Raw genomic sequence first — 18445 nt, 5'->3', positions numbered from 1 at the left:
ATATCAAATAAGTGTCCACCAATGTGAAATCATGCGCATAAAACATATATGTGATTAAACCTAAATCACTAAAGTGAACATAATCATATCAACTAAAAAATATTATGTGCTTATTGCAAATGAATATATATATATATATATATATATATATATATATATATGTACACACACACACAACAATGTGTATTAACACATATATATAAACCCCATAAAGCGAAAAAATTCCAAACGTGCATATATGTGAACTCAATACATGCACCTAAACTCAAAAAACATATATTTCCGTGTATATAAAGTCCAAAATTAAAGATGATCACACTCAGGTGAACACAAAACACTCGTGCTGATATTTGTGTATAGAAGTGAGTTGATAGTTGAGATCATCCGAACACCTGCTGAATCAGCCTCTCACCTTAAGGATTCGACCCTTGCGAGTCAAAGCGTTTGATAGGATCCCTCTCACAGATCCTCCAGGTAAGTATCACTCCAAACAACTGCTCACATTGTATATGAATCTCCCCCCAGGGATCCGCACTTCAATACTGGCTCCTTTCTCCAAGTAAGATTAAATGCTGCGCCAATCACTCATATGGAACATAAAACACAAGCTTCCATTGTGTAATATGTTTATTACCAAGTGTCACAAATAATAGAAAGCGCACTTGCATTAAAAATGGTAGTAACAGTTCAGGGCTCCAATCCCACGCTTTTGGATCTAATCTGCATGGGTGTACAAGGGTATACACAGGTGTACCAAAATGGCTGCCACGCCGGAAATGCATCACTACGTTGGGCCGACGCGTTGCGTCACAGTGTCATGTGACTTCCTCTGGAGTGGTATGGTGGGGATACTCAAACACCACTGAGGAGAGGCTCGATTGTGGAATGATATTCTCTTTGTGTGAAACCGATTTCATCTTATTTTAATGTAAGTTGCTATAATAAAGTACTGTGATTATTTATGATATACACTGATCCCTGGTCTGTTTATGAGGTCTGTGGGAAGTGGCTGGAAAGGCTGAAGGAATAAAAAAGTTGGAAATAATCTCATCTATGCTTATGTTACTACCTTGAGGGTAATTATGCACTTCTGTTATTTTTTTATGCAGTGGATTAACATTTGAGGCAGAGGGATTTTTTGTTTTTTTCACAGTTGTTGTGGCACGGTAGTTTTTTGCATGTAACACGTGTGGCACTTCTATGTTAATATTTGGATAAAATACTATGTTGAGTTTTTTTCTTTGAGGTATATGAAGATTTGTTTTTGGATTATATCAAAAAGGCGTTTTGGATAACACAAAGATTTGAGAAAGTACTGACAAAGATAACTGTTTGGGATTTTATTTGGACTTTTATTTTTGGACTCTTATTTTGGGACTTTATACACTTATATTTAGGTTTATTATAATCAAGTTCGCTTAAAGATTGATTTATTTATGTATGTACTTCAGGGGAAGGACTGTTAAAGTGACTTGGTGGGGTTCTATAATTAAAGAAGGATAGTGCTGGATGTTTAAATATTAATCACATATATGTTTTATGCACATGATTTCACATTAGTGGACACTTAATTCTTATTTGATATTTATTCACTAGGTATTTTGGTTCACATGTTTATTTTAATTAAAGTGAGTAGCGCTACATTGGTTCCACATGTTTATGCTGAAGATCATTGGTATATGATTTAATGTGAGCAGCTTCTCGTGATTACTTAACTAATTAATTTTTGAAGGTATTCTGAGCGCAGGAGGTTCACACCATTAAAGCGATTGGCTGGGTCTATCTTTTTGCAGGAGACCACAGGAAGGCAGGTTGATGGACACAGGATCTCCAGAAGCAGGCTGGGCATCAGGAGCTGGCACGTCAGGCTGGGCAGCGGACAGAGGCACATCAGGCTGGGCAGCTGGCAGAGGCACATCAGGCTGGGCAGCAGGCAGAGGTACATCAGGTTAGGCAGCAGGCAGAGGCACATCGGGTTGGGCAGCAGGCAGAGGCACATCGGGTTGGGCAGCGAGCAAAGGCACATCTGGCTGGGCAGCAGGCAGAGGCAGATCAGGCTGGGCAGCAGGCAGAGGCACATCAGGCTGGGAAGCAGGCAGAGGCACATCAGGCTGGGAAGCAGGCAGAGGCACATCAGGCTGGGCAGCGAGCAGAGGCACATCAGGCGGCGCAGCGGGCACCGGACCATCAGGCAGGGCAGCGGGTACCGGGCCATCAGGTGAGGCAAAAGGCACCGGGCCATCAGGCGAGGCAGCAGGCACTGGGCCATCAGGCGAGGCAGCGGGCACCGGGTCATCAGGCGAGGCAGTGGGCACCGGGCCATCAGGCGAGGCAGCGGGCACCAAGGCATCTGGCACAACAGCGGGCACCGAGTCACCTGGCACGGCAGCGGGCACCGAGTCACCTGGCACGACAGCAGGCACCTAGGCTCCAGGCTGGACCACGGGCACCGGGGTGCCAGGCTGAACCACGGGCACCGGGGCGTCAAGCTGGACTACGCACACCGGGACATCAGGTTGGATCGGGTCATCAGGCTGGATCGGTTCATCAGGCTGGGTCGGGTCATCAGGCTGGGTCGGGTCATCAGGCTGGATCGGGTCATCAGGCTGGATCGGGTCGTTAAGCTGGGTAGCAGGTACCAGATCATCAGGCTGGATAGGATCATCAGGCTGGGTAGGATCATCAGGCTGGATCGGGTCATCAGGCTGGATCGGGTCATCAGGCTGGATCGGGTCGTTAAGCTGGGTAGCAGGCACCAGATCATCAGGCTGGATAGGATCATCAGGCTGGGTAGGATCATCAGGCTGGGTAGGATCATCAGGCTGGGTAGCATACACTGGGTCATCAGGCATCAAGGCATCAGGCTGAACAGCGGGCACCGGGGCACCAGGCTGGACAACGGAAGGCGTGTTCTCAGACAGCAGGCTGACCGGTTTGGATACTGGCAGGATGGTACTGGTTGGAAAGAATTTTCGCTTCTTCTTGGGTTTAGTTACTGGAGCACTGCAAGTAAATGCAGGGCTGTAAACGGAGGGAGCAGCTTCTACAGAGGACTTCTTTACAGGGTTAAAGGCAGGATAGGTGCAGCGAGTGGGAACAGGAGACTGACATATGGTAGATAGCAGGGTATACTGGGCTGTAACTGGGGGTGCTGTGGGAAATGGAGGAAGAGAGCTTTGAGCAGAGGAATGATTAGAAGCAGGACTGGATTGTTGCAAGCTGACGGAGGCTGGGTGTAACAAATCTGACCATGTCTGTAGAACTTTTTGAACAAAGCTCAGCTTACACATAGCCTGTCTGACCAAAGACTGCACTGTGTTTATACAATCCACTAGCACATGTTGTGAACATGCTGAATATTGCTCCAAGAAGCAATCCGGATCATCCTCCAACAACCATAGCAGTGATTCTACTTGATCCGTACTGAATGGTGGAAAAAAGTCATTCCTGCGTTCAGGGGTACTAGATGAAGCCAACTCAGCACAAGCCTGGATCAATGGTTGCACCTCAGAGAACTCCGTGCCCTGATCTACTAGGGAATGAGTGACCCCTATGCACTCTAGCAGCTGATCCCTGGCATACTCCTTCAGAGTCTGATAGGCATATTCTCTATCATCTAAGACTAGCAGATACAAGTACACAACCTCCTCAGGATGCATCCTTCACAACAACAAGCCAAGATGGCTTCCCTGTGCAGCCACTTCTGGTCCTGATTGGCCTTGGTGTTATGTCAGGGATCCGGATATGACCACTACTTATCACTACCAGAGATAAGACCATTCCTAACAAGGTTGTTGTCAGTGAGGTAGGAGCTCAGGCAATTGTAGACTAAGCGTTCTAAGAGTTTAGAGGTAAAAGGGAGCAGGGAGATGGGTCTTAAGTTGTTCCGATTGGTGGGGTCCAGTGAGGGCTTTTTAAAAATGTGAGTGATCTGTGAATGCTTTGGGAGGGGAAGGCGCCAGTAGAGAGGGAGAAATCGAAGATGTGAGTGAGGGAGCATAGGATAGAAGAAGAGGGTGACCGTAGTAGTTGTTAGGGGACAGGATCCAGGGGGGCAGGTGGTGAGGCGGGTTTCTGAGAAAACTTTTGTAACCTCTTTAGGAGTAGCAAGGTCAAAAGAGGAAAGTGTTGAGGGAGGTTTAGTATAAGGTATGCTAAATGGGATAGATGTCTGTGTAGTGGAGATGCCCCTACGAATTGTATCAATCTTGTTTTTGAAATGATTTGCAATCTCATAAGCAGTGAGGGAGTTACTGGGTGGAGGTGGAGAAAGTAGAGAGTTAAAAGTAGAGAAGAGATGATGAGGACTGGATGACAAGGTATTAATAAGAGTGACAAAGTAGGCTTGTTTGGCAGCATTGAGGGAGGAATTGTATTTTAAGAAAGCAGATTTATATAGGGTGAATGCTTGCTGGGATTTGGTTTTACGCCACAGTCGCTCCAGCGCACGACTATGTCTCTTAAGATTTCTGGTGTCATCAGTCTGCCACAGTTGTAATGGTCGGGGCCTGACACTTCGTGTAGTTAGAGGAGCAAGTGAGTCTAATGTGGATGAAAGCGAACTGTTGTAGATAGAAATGGCCAGGTCAGGGCAAGACAGGGGAGAGATTCTGTCATAGAGGTGGTCAGTTGCAGAGTGGAAAAGAGAAAGGTTAAAAATGTGAAGGTTTCTGCGGGTAATTGTTTGCTGTTTGGAGGGAATAGGTGTTTGAAGATGAGGACACTGTGAAGGTGATGAGATTGTGATCAGAGAGAGGAAAGGGGGTGTTTGTGAGGTTGTAGGGAGTGTAAAGATGGGAGAAAACAAGGTCTAATGTATTCCCATCAGAGTGAGTGGTGGACTGTGTCCATTGTGTTAATCCAAAAGATGAGGTTAAGTTGCAAGAGTTGGGATGTAGCTGGGTTGTTCACATTAATGGGGATGTTAAAATCTCCAAGAATGATGCTGGGTATTTCAGAGGAAAGAAAGTAGGGTAGCCAAGCAGAGAAGTCATCAAGAAAGTGTGACACCGGACCAGGAGGCCGATAGATCACTGCAATCCTCAGAGAAATGGGAGAAAACAGCCAAATACAGTAAGTCTTGAAAAAAGAGAAGGATAAAGAGAGATGGGAAGGGAGGTCTTGAAAGGTGCTCAGTGGAGATAGAAGCAAACCAACTCCACCTCCTTTCCGACCACTGAGTCTGGGCGCGTGAGTCCAGTGAAGGCCTCCATAGGAAAGTGCTGCAGGAGAAGCAGAATCTGATGCTTGAAGCCTGGTTTCTGTAATTGCTAGGGGGTTAAGGGAGTGAGAGACAAAAAGGTCATGGACAGAGGTGAGCTTATTACAGACAGAGGGGCATTCCAGAGGGAGGGTGGTTTTTAGGAGCATGAGGATAGAGATTAAATTGAGTGGATTGTGGCTATTCCTGGAGGAAAGAGGGTGTCTGGTGTCGGGGTGAGACACTGGAGGACCAGGGTTTGGGGAGATATCCCCAGAGGTTAAGAGAAGAAGGGGGGTGAGGAAAGTAAGATGGGAGCAGGGTGTATATGAGCGCACATGCCTTCCTGTCCTAGTGTTTGGGTCAGCAGGTGAGTAAAGTATCAGCAGGAGGTGATAAGAGCAGTAGTGGGGAAATGGTAAAAGTGAGGGTGATATGTATAGGCTTTGGGATGGAGAAGAAGGGTAAAGAAATGAAATTTTAAGAGCAGAGGATAGTGATATGAAATGGAAGAGTAGAGGGGACATATTAAAAAGGTAGATGGAGTGGGAATCAGACTTGTAGGAGATGTTTCTCAGGGTGTTCTGCTTGCAGTCCTTCCAGAGTGCAGTAGAGTTATTTGTTGTATCTTCATGCTGCTTTAGTTAAACTGCTGTGTTCAACTGCACTATGTTGCACTCATGCAGGACAATGCCCCTGTCTGCAACTGTACCCCCCCCCCCCCTTGTCTGTGACCTCCCCCATAAGCTGGTCTAAAGTTATAGGGAGATGATCAACTGAGCAATTCTTCTACACCCCATTAAGAACTGATGAGGAATACATGAATTGGGGGGGAGATTGGTCAAAGCCAGACCAGTCGCACACACAGGCCAGGGTCATAAAAGATGATTGATTCTCTGATCACAGAGAAGCAAAAAGGAGGTGCGAATCAATCACAACAAACAGACAAAAAGATATAGACCGATTATCCTGACTTTTGCGGAAAGTCAGTGTGTAGCAATGAGCCAGGTTAAAGTGGAGATCAGACAGCAGCATTTACCCAAAGTATGCAGAAAGTCAGTGTGTAGTAATGAAACAGTTTAAGGTGGAGATCAGACAGCAACATTTACCCTACGTTTGCAGAAAGTCAGTGCGTAGCAATGAGACAGTTTAAGGTGGAGATCAGACAGCAGCATTTACGCAGGACAATGCCCCCGCCTGCAACTGTACCCCCCGTCTGTGACCTCTCCCATAAGCTGGTCTAAATTTATAGAGAGATGATCAACTAAGCAATTCATCTCCGCCCCAATTAGGAACATCAAATTATATATGCATTTAATGCATGCTATTTACTTGCAAAAGCTTCCCACTTAAGTGACATTCTAAAGTATTCTTCACTTCTTTTCTGGTAGCTGTATAAAGGTTATGTAGAGAAGTGGGGGAAGGGGTAGATAGGCTGGGCTAGCACAGACAGGAACATTCTAAATATTTTTTTTTCTTTTTTCAAAACAATAACAGTTGCTAGTAAGCCTTGCCTTGTTAACCATTTGACCACTTTAATATTTACCCCCTTCATAACCAGGGCATTTTTTGCTATACGGCACTGCGTTTTTTTTAACTGACCATTGTGCGGTCATGCAATGTTGTACATAAATTACATTTTTGTATTTTTTCCCACAAATAGAGCTTTCTTTTGGTGCTATTTGATCACCACTGAGTTTTTTTTGTGCTATAAACAATTTTGAAAAAAACAATATTTTTTTACTTTCTACTATAAAACATATCTAATAAAAAAAACAAAACAAAAAACAAATGTCTTCATGAATTTAGACCAATATGCATTCTGCTATATATGTTTGTTAAAAAAATCCCAATAAGTGTATATTGATTGGTTTATGCAAAAGCTAGCCTCTAAAAACTATGGTATATATACTAGAGTATGTATTTATTTATTTATTTTATACTAGTAATGGTAGCGATCAGTGGGACTGTGATATTGCTGTGGACATTCTGACATTATGTGGGAACCAGTGACACTAATACAGTGATCAGTGCTAAAATTATACACTAACACTGTACTAATGACACTGGATGGGAAATGTTTAAACATCTAGGGCAATCAAAGGCTTAACTGTGTGCCTAGCCAGTGTTTATGTGTGTACTATGTGATGTTTTTACTAAGGGATGTGCTAGATTTTATTCCCTGCTTTGCATGGAAGCAAAATCCAGCACATAACCACTGACAGGACACAGCTCTGCCTCTTTTACATAGGCAGAGCTGTGTTCTGTCTCTCTCCTTGCTGATCAGTGGGTGCCTGTGGTCATCCATTGGCACCTGCTGATTAACTTCTTCTGTGACCAATCACAGCAGAAGCTGCATGCTGGGGGAGTGCGCAGCCTATCAGGAAGTGCAGAATCAAGTATATCTACGTGATTCTGCACACAGGGGCTGCACTGTAGCAGTAAAGCTGCTATAGGGCAGTCGTCAACTGGTTAAATACCTAATTGTTTTCTGTGCGTTGGTCACATGGTCTCTTTAATAGCCTTTTTTCGCATGCCAATGGTTTCTAAAACTGCCCGTAGACATTAGACGGTGGTAAAAAGTGCAACAACAGTCCATCTATCCTAAGATCAGCATGACTACTGAGCTCTGCTCCTTGAGCGTCAAGATCTATACATCTCCATTTAAAATACTGTATTAATCCATTACAAGTAGTTTTTGGATTTAGGTTGGACTCCTCCATCTCTCAAGGACTCTGATTGGGAGATCCCTTTGTTTGACTTCCCAGGTATGCACACCTTGCCATTTTAAGGTGGTTCTACTTTCAAGGGGTTTTGGTTTGTTTTATAATTTAGCACAGTGGTTCTCAAACTTTTTTCATGTGTGTACCCCTTGGAAGCCCATTTCCATTTTTATTTTACAGGATTTTTAAAGCACCAACAGTTTGCGATAATAGAATATAAAGGGGGACAGTACATTAACAATATAGTTCAATACAGAATGAATAAGAGGGCCCTGCTCATCTAAACGGAGTGGGAGGTGGTACAAAAGGTAATAGCTGCTGAGGATGATCTGATGGAGGTGACTCAAGTACAGAATTTTATGTGGAGGTGGGGTAGGCTTCTCAGAATAAATGGATTTTCAGGGACTGGGTAGGGCCTGACCTGCTCAGCACTGCATAAACCAGGGGGTTGGCAACCCATTGATCATCGGCAGCCATGTTTCTGCTTTGCTGGTCCTCCTGCTCTGCCTCCTCCGCTCTCATCTTCACTGCTGAACAGAAAGCAGAAAGACATCACAGCACTGGATGGAGAGCAGGAGCTGGAGCTGTCTCTGTTAACCTTACAAGTAACTAGCAAGTGATTGGTTGCTAGGATTATGCGGCCATAACAACCAATCTCAAACTTGCTAAGGTGGTATGGGGGGGGTGTCCAAGATAGTGCTGTGAGAGGTGACTGCTTGTGGTACAGTGTATTTCCCACCACTGCTGTATTCCTGGGAGGTCAGTATAGAGATGGGATATAGGGGCGAGCTGGGCTCCCCCCCAGATTTTAGCTGTGCCCCCCCTGAAAAGGACACTAGATGTAAGGGGGCACTCTGATGGGGATAACTGATCATATGTGAAGGGACACTCTGATGAAGACACCTGATGTACGGGGACTGTGGGGACCCTGATGTAAGTGGGCACTCTAATGTGGACTCTGATGTAAGGGGACACAAAACAGGTTTTTTTTTACCCCCTGCGGGGAGCATTTTTTTTCCCAGATACCGTTTTTTGCCTAGTGGAGGAGTCGTGCTCTTCTGGTGGATCAACGTTTGTTCTTCCTGTCATTAAGTGGAATTCTTCCTGTCCAGCTCTGCACCATCCAGGGATCTTCTCTGATCAAGGGAACACACCTACCATTTCCATTCTGATGATTACCCCATGAGCTTTATGATTTCTACATTGCACTTTTAATGTGCACATCTGGTTAGTGTGCATTTTTACCCTAAGTCACCTTTGCTGGGACTATTTTTAATCACATTTACCCATTGTGACACATGTATATGTATTTGGTTTTATGTCAATTTTATTTTAGCGCTGCACTTTATTTATACTTTCATGTGAGGATTTTTGTTGGTTATCCTATGTGCCTAGCTGCTTGAACTTTTAAAGCGCTCACTTATTTCTTTATTAATACAAAACAGGTTTTGTTTAATCATCCTAATCTAATGAAAACACAGTGCTGACATTATGCCCCCTGACTTTTTACTGCACTCACAGATCAGAAAGGCTAGACCCAGCCCTGGCAGGCACTGCAGGCAATTCATTTAAATGGGCTGTTGTGCCTCCTGAAAACACAGGGCAAAGGTAACTTGCACCATTTTTGAAAATGCTACCCACACGGAAACCGCAGGTGTAGTGCGGATCCCAGTGCAGGAAGCCACGTTGCAGCTTCCAGTGTGTGGGGATGCCATTAGGATTAATGGCACCCCTACTTATCTCCTGTGTGGCAGTGCATTTTTCCCATAGTTGAGGGAAAAAGTACAGTTCCGTAGCGGCAATCACCCGCACAGGTGTTAACCTAGCTTTAGACAGTTGCCACTGGAACAGGTGCCCTCACTGGAAGATTTCTGTTGTTATGGTGACAACTCACAACAGGGTGAATCTTCTGCAATGTTATATGTGACAGTGTGACAATGCAGAAGCACAGCTGGGAGACAGTTGTCACCCCATAACAGGAAGTGCTTGAATAAGGGCCTTAAAGACAAACTTATCAGGTATTATATAATGAAAACTGCAGATTTGCAACAATTTTACATTTCAAATTATATTACTATGTTAAAGGTTATGTATATGGATGTTTTATTGACTGGATTTAATTCAACGTTAAACTTGTAAGGTTATTTAAGGCCCAAAACAGCATCAAAAATAAAATATAACTATTTAAACTGATGTGGTTTAACTGAAGTAGTCTCATTTGTGCCATGAGTAACTGGTGAACTGAAGCATGCTTTCATGACTTCTAAGGAAATACAAGTGCATTGAAGCATGTTTTATATTGTGCCTGGAGTTATTAAATTTTAAAAAGAAATCGTACTATGATGGCAATATACATGCCCTGTGTAGCTGATATTACCTTTACAAATGACATTAGATTTCTAAAAGGGTACTAATTTCACCCTTATCCTGAATATATGCATTAAATTATTTCAAATGTCCTCAGGTTCATCCCAGTCTGCCACCAGAAATACAAAGTGTTAGGCGCTGTTGCGATTGGACCCTTACAAACTACATGTACAAGCCATTTCTTATATAAGAGCTAACAATGTAATAAATTGCTGTGATTAGCTAACACAATTGACTGTATCCCTCTGCAGAACAAAGGAAATACATGAAGGAATTTTTTGTTAAGGCAGCTTCAAGGTATTTTTAGTGATGTGTTATTATCTTCTGATACTTCATCAGGTCTTGATGCGATATCAGACCCAGCATGTAATTTCTGCACATCAGTGTATCTGCTTCTCCAATGGCTTGCTAGCCAAGAGTCTGTATTTTTTCTGTTAACCACTAAGCATCTTCAGCTCCTTTGTGCATGGTTCACTTCTAATAATAATAGTAAATGAGCCCCCAAGCTTTCTTTTGTAGGTCAGTCTTGCTTATCTCTGGCCATACATGTCAGAAGTAGATTTCTTGAGTCACATAAGCTGGCTGTGCAGTGTGGGAGTACAACAATTATACTGATGTAAAGGATTAAACAGAACAAAACAGCTGCAGCTGACATCAGCCGAACTATCACAGCTGCTTGTATTGACTATACATCTTACCTTTTATTCTTTTTTATCTGTAAGGTATTTTTTCAACTTTACATCCTTTTATATATTAAAGATTGCACATGGTATTGAGGCCTGTTTACGGAGCACCTAAGACTTACCTTGAAAATTAGGTGGGTATGAAGAATAGATTTATAGGGGCTGTGCTACACTAACATGTTATGAGAATGTCCGCTGTGTTACTGAGGTGTAATGTAAGTATTGCCCTCTACTATAAACCCCCAAACTAAATGATCATCTATATGTGGGGGCTGGGTCTATCACTGTTTATTTTTCTGGCCAGCCCAGAGTTGGGATTTAAAACCATTTTTTTTAATTTGTAGCTATTTTCTGCTTCCTTATTTATACATATCTTAATCATATCGTACAGGACACAGGAAAAGTATTAATAGTCCCTGGTTATAAGCTAATAATTTCAAGTGATTGGACCCCTTGATACCTCCCCTATAACCTTACCCCTCTCTGTGAATCCTCAGTTTTGTGCTAGTGTCCTAAGGTGATGGACATCTTCTCCTTCATGAAGAAATCACTCTTAACTAATTTTTCTTCAAATTCTTCAATCAGCTCCTCACTACCGTCTAATACTAGAAATAGAAAGAGTGCTTCTGCATGGAAGTGACCTTGATAAAGCTTGGGAGGCATACCCAGACCCTTCATTATGGGGACAGCCAGTAATGTTGCTTTAGGCACTGGATCCTGCATGGACGCTCAGCTTGGCACTTAGTGCAACAAGTACTGTATAGACAGCTGCCGGGTACTATCCAGGTCTAAGACCGTGGTCCATCCTTATGGAACCCAGTCCCTGAAGACCCCTTGCCCACTGAGACAGGCAAAGTCTGTCATATACTGTACAGTCAAGCGTTGTGGATAGGTAAGACATAGTAACCCTTTATACTTCTGACCATGAGTGTTAAAAACCAAGGTGATATTTGCATTGTATTCACTATTATTATTATAGAGGATTTATATAGCGCCAACAGTTTGCTAAGCGCTTTAAAATATAAAGGGAGACAATACAGCAACAATACAGTTCAATACAAGAGGGATAGGAGGGCCCTGCTCCTTGGAGCTTACAATCTAGGACACTATAGTGCAAAGTTTGCAAATTTGACAATAAATCTCAGAAATTCAGAAGCTGGCTTCAGGTGGACCAGGTGTGACATCATGGCACAGATCATGCAATTTTTACTGTCACTTCTGAAAGGGCAATCTAAATTTGGATCTGTTTGACCCTTGTTGTTATTGGGCCTGTTGGCACAGTTCTGTTTGCCTAGCTGTTGCACTCCCTTCTCATTTATTGCTTGTGAACATCCCAGGGTCTATGAATACTTTGCCTGTGCCCTATACTGTACAATTAAGATAGGAGGAATTTTGATTTATCTGGAAATTCCATATCTTGTGCAGTACAGGACACAATTCATCCTCCCTTCCATTGTTTGGTTACTCCTCATTGCTTGCTGCAAAACTGAGGATTCATGAAGTGGTATAGGGTTAAAGTGGAGGTGCTCAGTGGATGTGTCTTCAAAAACTTGCTAGTGACCCATCACATGGAGATACAAGCCTATAACCCGGGGTCTATGAATACATTGCTCGTGTCTTGTACTGTACAATTAAGAATTTTGACTTATTTGTAAATTCCATACCATGGAGTACAATACAGGACACAGTTAAGCCTTCCTTCAATTCCTTGGGTTCTTTTCATTGCTTGCTACAAAACTAAGGATTCATGGTTGGGTTAAAGTGGAGGTGCCCAGTGGGCTTATCCTCAAAAACTTGCTAGTGAGCAATCACATGAAGCTACGAGCCTATACCCAAGGTCTATGAATATTTTGCCTGTGTCTTGCACTGAAGTCCAAGATATGGAATTTACAGGTATGTTAAAATTCTTCTTTCTCCTACTCTCTTTTCCTTCCAAAATAGCTTCAAATTAATCTACTTCTCTGATACAGCACAGCATGTGTATATTTTGGTCTACCCAGCATCCCATTAGGTGTGCATCATTGTGTTTAGCTTCAAAATAAGCAGACAGTAGTCATTGCAAATGATTTGAAAGGTCCATGGGTTAATGGAAAGATTTGACACTTTCATGGCTTAGAAGAATTGTAGAAATAGCAGAACTGCACAACTAAAGGGGTGTCAGGGATCTTGTTCTTCTGTATTTCAAAAAACCTTCAGATGTTTTTCCTGAAAGTGTTCAGAATAGAGAAGTATTTTTCCTTCTCACTGCTTATATTCCATCTCATCTCTCTCTGGATAATGTAGGGAGTAACTTGAAAAGGTGTGTTTCTTTTTACTTTCCCTAGCAGATGTGATCTTTACAAGACTTTGTTCACAGCTTATATTTGTTTATAAATTGTGGATTTAGGCTCCATTCACACTTGCACGACTCCAAAGTTACATGATTTCCATTGTGACTTTGAAGCTGACTTTGATGCGACTTTACACTCTCTGTCACTCAAATCGCATCAAAGTAGTGCTGGCACCTTTTCAAAGTCACTTTGACTTTAAGTCGCACCAATCTGAACAGGTGCCATTGAAAAGAATGGGCTACAACTTGCCATGTCCAAAGTCTCATGACAAGCTGCACAAGTGTGAATGGAGCCTAACATGCAACATTCATATAATAAAAAAATGACTGTTGCCACTTAAACAGATATACTGGATTACCTGAAAAAAAGTAAATAGAAACAGTGAGGCCTGGGATTGCATGACATACCATACGCGTCTCACCCATGCTGACATGCTGCATGTGAGTCTTAACATGCTTTAGATCCTTTTATCCTCATTTGTTTAATTTTTTTTCTTTTTTTGTGGCTTCTGTTAGGTCTAGGCATGTGACCTGTTATGTTCCTTGTTGACTTTTAGACTGTCATTACCATGGGAAAGCTGATTGTATGCTTACTTTGTAGTAATACTGTATAGTATTACCAGTGCATTTGGTTTCCTAAAGAGTAAAATGTGCATGAATTTAATATGCATAGTATTTTTTACTGATTTTTTGTTTGTCTTAAAGAGACCCTGCCACCAACCTAAACCATTGTAGATAAAAGCACACAAAAGGTATTTTAAATGATTACCTGCAGTAATTTTTTCCCATAAATACATTTTTATTAACTTGCAGTGTGCCTGTGTATTGCTAGACAATTTGAACACTTCAGGAGAGTCAATTCTCTAGCTCAGCCCCCTCCCTCTTTGCACCTCTTTTGGCAGTGTCCAATTACTTTCTGTGCTGGCCCCCTCTGCCATCACCACTCTACATAACTTGTTGTTTAGTGGCTGGGGAGGAATGAAGATGAATACTTTAGAGTGCAACTTAAAGTGATATTAAAAGGATTTTTTTCTAAATAACAACATGTCGTACTTACCTGCTCTGTTCAGTGGTTTTGCACAGAGCAGCCCAGATCCTCCTCTTTTCGGGTCCCCACAGACGCTACTGGCCCCTCCCTCCTGCCAAGTGCCCCCATAGCAAGCAGCTTGCTATGTGGGCACTCAAGCAGGCTTGCTCCTGAGCCGTAGCTCTGCGTGTCCATTCACACACAGAGCCACAGCTTGTCCCCTCTCTGTCCTCTTTGGCTCACTGGCTGTGATTGACAACAGCAGGAGCCAATGGCTCCTGCTGCAGTCTCAGCCAATGAGTCCCCAGAGAACCAAGGCTCTCGTGTACATCGCTGGATCGTCATGGTGCTCGGGTAAGTGTTAGGGGGGCTCCGGGGGCTGCTGCACACAGAAGGTTTTTTGCCTTCATGCATAGAATGCATGAAGGTAAAAAACCTTGAACCTTCCCAACCACTTTAAGTTACAGCTTGCTGGGGCTACTGACATCACTTCTAGGATGGCCCCTAGCAGCAGTCTCTGGACTTTGGGTGTCATATTACTGAAACATAAGGGAATCATGTAAATAACATTCCTAAAATAAGTTAATTGCACGTATAATCTTAAGGAAAAATTGTTGAAATGAAAGGTCTGGCCACATTGTCTCTTTAAAGATGGCAAAGTAGCTATAGAAATGAACAGCAGACATCCAGTGTGTTCTTGTACACCACAAAGGTAAAAGGTTGGCTTGTACCCATATCTGCTTAATTACTGGCAAGATAGGTGTAGGAGGGGACAGACCAGTGAAGTAAAGTCAAAATTTGCTTATCAGAGTGCCCTAGGGGTTCCAGTGTCAACTAAAATGAGACACCTATTAAACGTTTTCAGCCACTAGTGCATAGTGGTTGCCAAGCAATTGATGGACTCTTGAAAGCTGAGGTGTTACCTATTTTAAAAATGATGTCTTATTAGCATCCCTATTCTTGTGACATATGGTTTAGCAAGGGCAGGTCTGTAGGCCAGTCTTACACACAGTCAGTAGGGTCAGTAGCACAGCAGGGTGATCCTCTTCACAAGCCAGACTGAACACAGGTATGTGATGCTGAATTTGCATGTAAACCCTGGGGTTCAAAATGATGGCGTTCATTATGTTTCACTAGACTCAAGCTAGGCAGCTCTAAACAAAATGCCAAGCCATACAATCAGCATGCTTGCTTAATTGAGTTAATATTGGCCATCCATCTTTACATAAATGTATATGAACATATTCTTATTAATACTAATGGAAGAATATGTGGGTCTTACACTGTATTGGGACATTGGGAATACTAGGCATCTTAGCAGCCATTACATGTGGTTACTGGAATAGTTATTAAGCACATCTGCTTGTTATTTCACTGGATACTGTTACTTGTGGACAATTTATTAGACGATATCAGTTTCATGTTTGGATGGACAGGCAGTGTCATTCTGTTTCAGGTCTTCTAGGACAAGATAATTAGCATGCTGAAGGTTGCTTGAAGGACAGAAATGATGTAATAATAATAATATTACAAGATTTTGTTAATCATACACATTGGTATAATGGAAAGTACATCCATATTGAATTTTATAACTCTTATCAATGCCAGACAGCTTTTCTGGACAGTACCACAATCACATTGCACTTTAGTGGCCATAAAAGAAGGATTAGAAGTATAGAGGTATTACCAAGTATTACTAAGACCAGTTAGTTTTTTATGTACAATATTAATGACATTTTTCTTAGTAGTGACTGTTAACAGTAACAGTATACCAATGTTATTGCCATATCTAAAGCCTATTTTTGAGCAAGTCTATTTTCCCTAAACTCTACCCCAAGCCTGTAGAGTACCCTTTCTCAACCAGGGTTCCTCCCAAGATTTTTGGGGGTTCCTCCAGCAATGATGCAACTTCTGCATCTCAGATGAGTAACAACTGACACTAATGATCTTTTAGCCATTGTAAGGGGGGATTTATCCCAATGGCCACAAATGTAAGGAGCGTTCTTTCTTTCGATTATCACACTAATGTACTGTGAGCTGTAGTTACAATAATTATTAGCAAGGTTTCTCTGAGACCAAAAAGTTACTAAAGGGTTCTATGTTAAAAAGGTTGAAAAAAGCAGCTCTATAGAATCCTTATATTTTTTATTAATTACATTCCTTGTATTGATATAATTACTCTACTTCAAGTGCTTCATTTTTAAGCATTACAGTAAGAAGGAGTCTGCAGGGAGCCCTATGTCACATAGCAACCTGCAGAAGTTTTTTTTAAACATATTTGGTGAGACCAATAACCCAGCACACAGTTAAATGGCTGGGGTGACTGGCTCCTTAAAAATAAATACTGTGAATGGAGGAGAATCTGACCAGTCACATTATTCTCTCCCCCATTCACAGATCATTTTAAAAGCAGTATAATCAATTAAAGAACGTTTGTCATTAGAGGGGGAGGATCGAAGATCCCTGTCAGATTTTCTGTACTCCTATTCTGCCTGAAGACCTGAAGCTGTTAACAATTGAAGTCCAGAGACAGGAAGAAGACAGCCATTCCTGCAGTGAAGATTTCTCTTAGATCCTGCTGTCTGTACAACATGGGACATCCTACATTACAGGTAAGTGATGTGACTAAAGCTGTAGGGATTTTTATTTTAGCTAAACTTCAGCTTTAAAGTAGAATTCCTGCTAAAGCCTATAGTAGCTAGTCCTAAAAATGCCCCCTCTCCTCTCCTAACATCTATACTAACTAACCTGTGTAAAAAAATATGCACATACTTACCCATATTCAGCCCATACTTGTCCATAGGTGACGGGTGATGTCATAACTCCTGGTTTTCCCAGATGTTGATGCGTGCTCTCTCCATTCCCCTGCAGCCACCAGTAGCTAACAGAGGGGATCAGTGATTTTCAAAAGAATCACTAAGCTAAGTGAAAATTCCCTTGCAAATCTAATGGCCAATACCTTTAGTAAATGAACCACAATGTGTCCTGAGTCAATTTCTCACCTACACAGGAGTGATCTAATAGCAATGAAGGGGAACAAGTGAGGTTCTTTATTTTTTCCATTATAATGCTCAACTTAGACTGTCATATGCTGCCACAAAAATGGATTACCTATTTTGGCTGGGAGATTATAATTTAAAACAGAGCTCCACCCAAATGGGGAAGTTCTGCTTTAAGGACCAGTCTCCCGATCCCTGTGAAGAATTGGCATGTTTTGGGAGCATGCACCCAATTTTTACAAGTGATCGGGAGCAGAAGTCCCCCCTCCCCCAGTCTACTGGGACACATGACAGGTCCCAGAAGACCATTCACAATGCACAGCACTGCTCGCTCATGCACAGTGAGCACCTGGCTGTGAAGCCACAAGCTGTCACAGCCAGGTGACCACACTTAAGACGCTGGCGTCGGGGACAGAGAATGGTCGGTGAACCCAGCTGTGGTGAACACACCGCTGGATCATGGGACAGGTGAGTGGCTGTTTTTTACAGTTTTTGTAGCTGCTGACTTATTTTTTTCAGAGAAGACTGGACAACCACTTTAATGTCTATAGAAAACCTTTAGGATAAAATTCTGTTATTACAAGTTTCACATTTAGAGCATTCTGGTAAGGAAATTTAAAATGAAGGCAAAACCACAAAAAAAAAAAAAAAAAAAAAAAGATAAAATGAATAGCCTATCATGGGATATAATGACACCATATTGTGCTGTAATATTCAACTTCAATCTAGAAATTTCACCGCAGTATTTTTTCTGTTGCTAGATGTCCTTAGATTGATGACCAGCATCATTCAATCCAATTCCTTTAAGCCCAGGTTATCCTGGATCCACCCCAGCCTGTGACTGGACAGTGAAAGGAGAAGCAGCATATTATGGGCTCATATCTCTATTACTCTACTCTCTCTGTCTATTTACATGAGCTTCTTGTCAGCACATGAACCTATTGGCTGATTGTGCTTCTATTTCTGCTCACATTCAACACTGCAAAAGGGCAATACCAGGTACATAGCCTGCATGTGTGTAAAATATATTTAAGAGTGTATTAATGATTACAACATTGCCATAAGTTTTTACGTCTGCCCAGAGCTCAGCTCTAAAAAACAACGGTTGCAATTACTA

At 42.3% G+C, this 18445-nt stretch overlaps 1 protein-coding gene across 1 annotated transcript in view; it reads left to right on the top strand.

Annotated features, from left to right (window-relative positions):
- Positions 1–18445, top strand: part of DOCK10 (dedicator of cytokinesis 10) — a 385846-nt gene that overhangs the window by 75905 nt on the left and 291496 nt on the right. The window lies entirely within an intron of this gene.

Source organism: Staurois parvus, unplaced genomic scaffold (assembly GCF_062004578.1).
Source record: "Staurois parvus isolate SC_StPar_1 unplaced genomic scaffold, SC_StPar_1.0 ptg000131l, whole genome shotgun sequence".
Classification (NCBI taxonomy): Eukaryota; Metazoa; Chordata; class Amphibia; order Anura; family Ranidae; genus Staurois; species Staurois parvus.
This window is presented reverse-complemented; position numbering and strand designations above follow the sequence as displayed.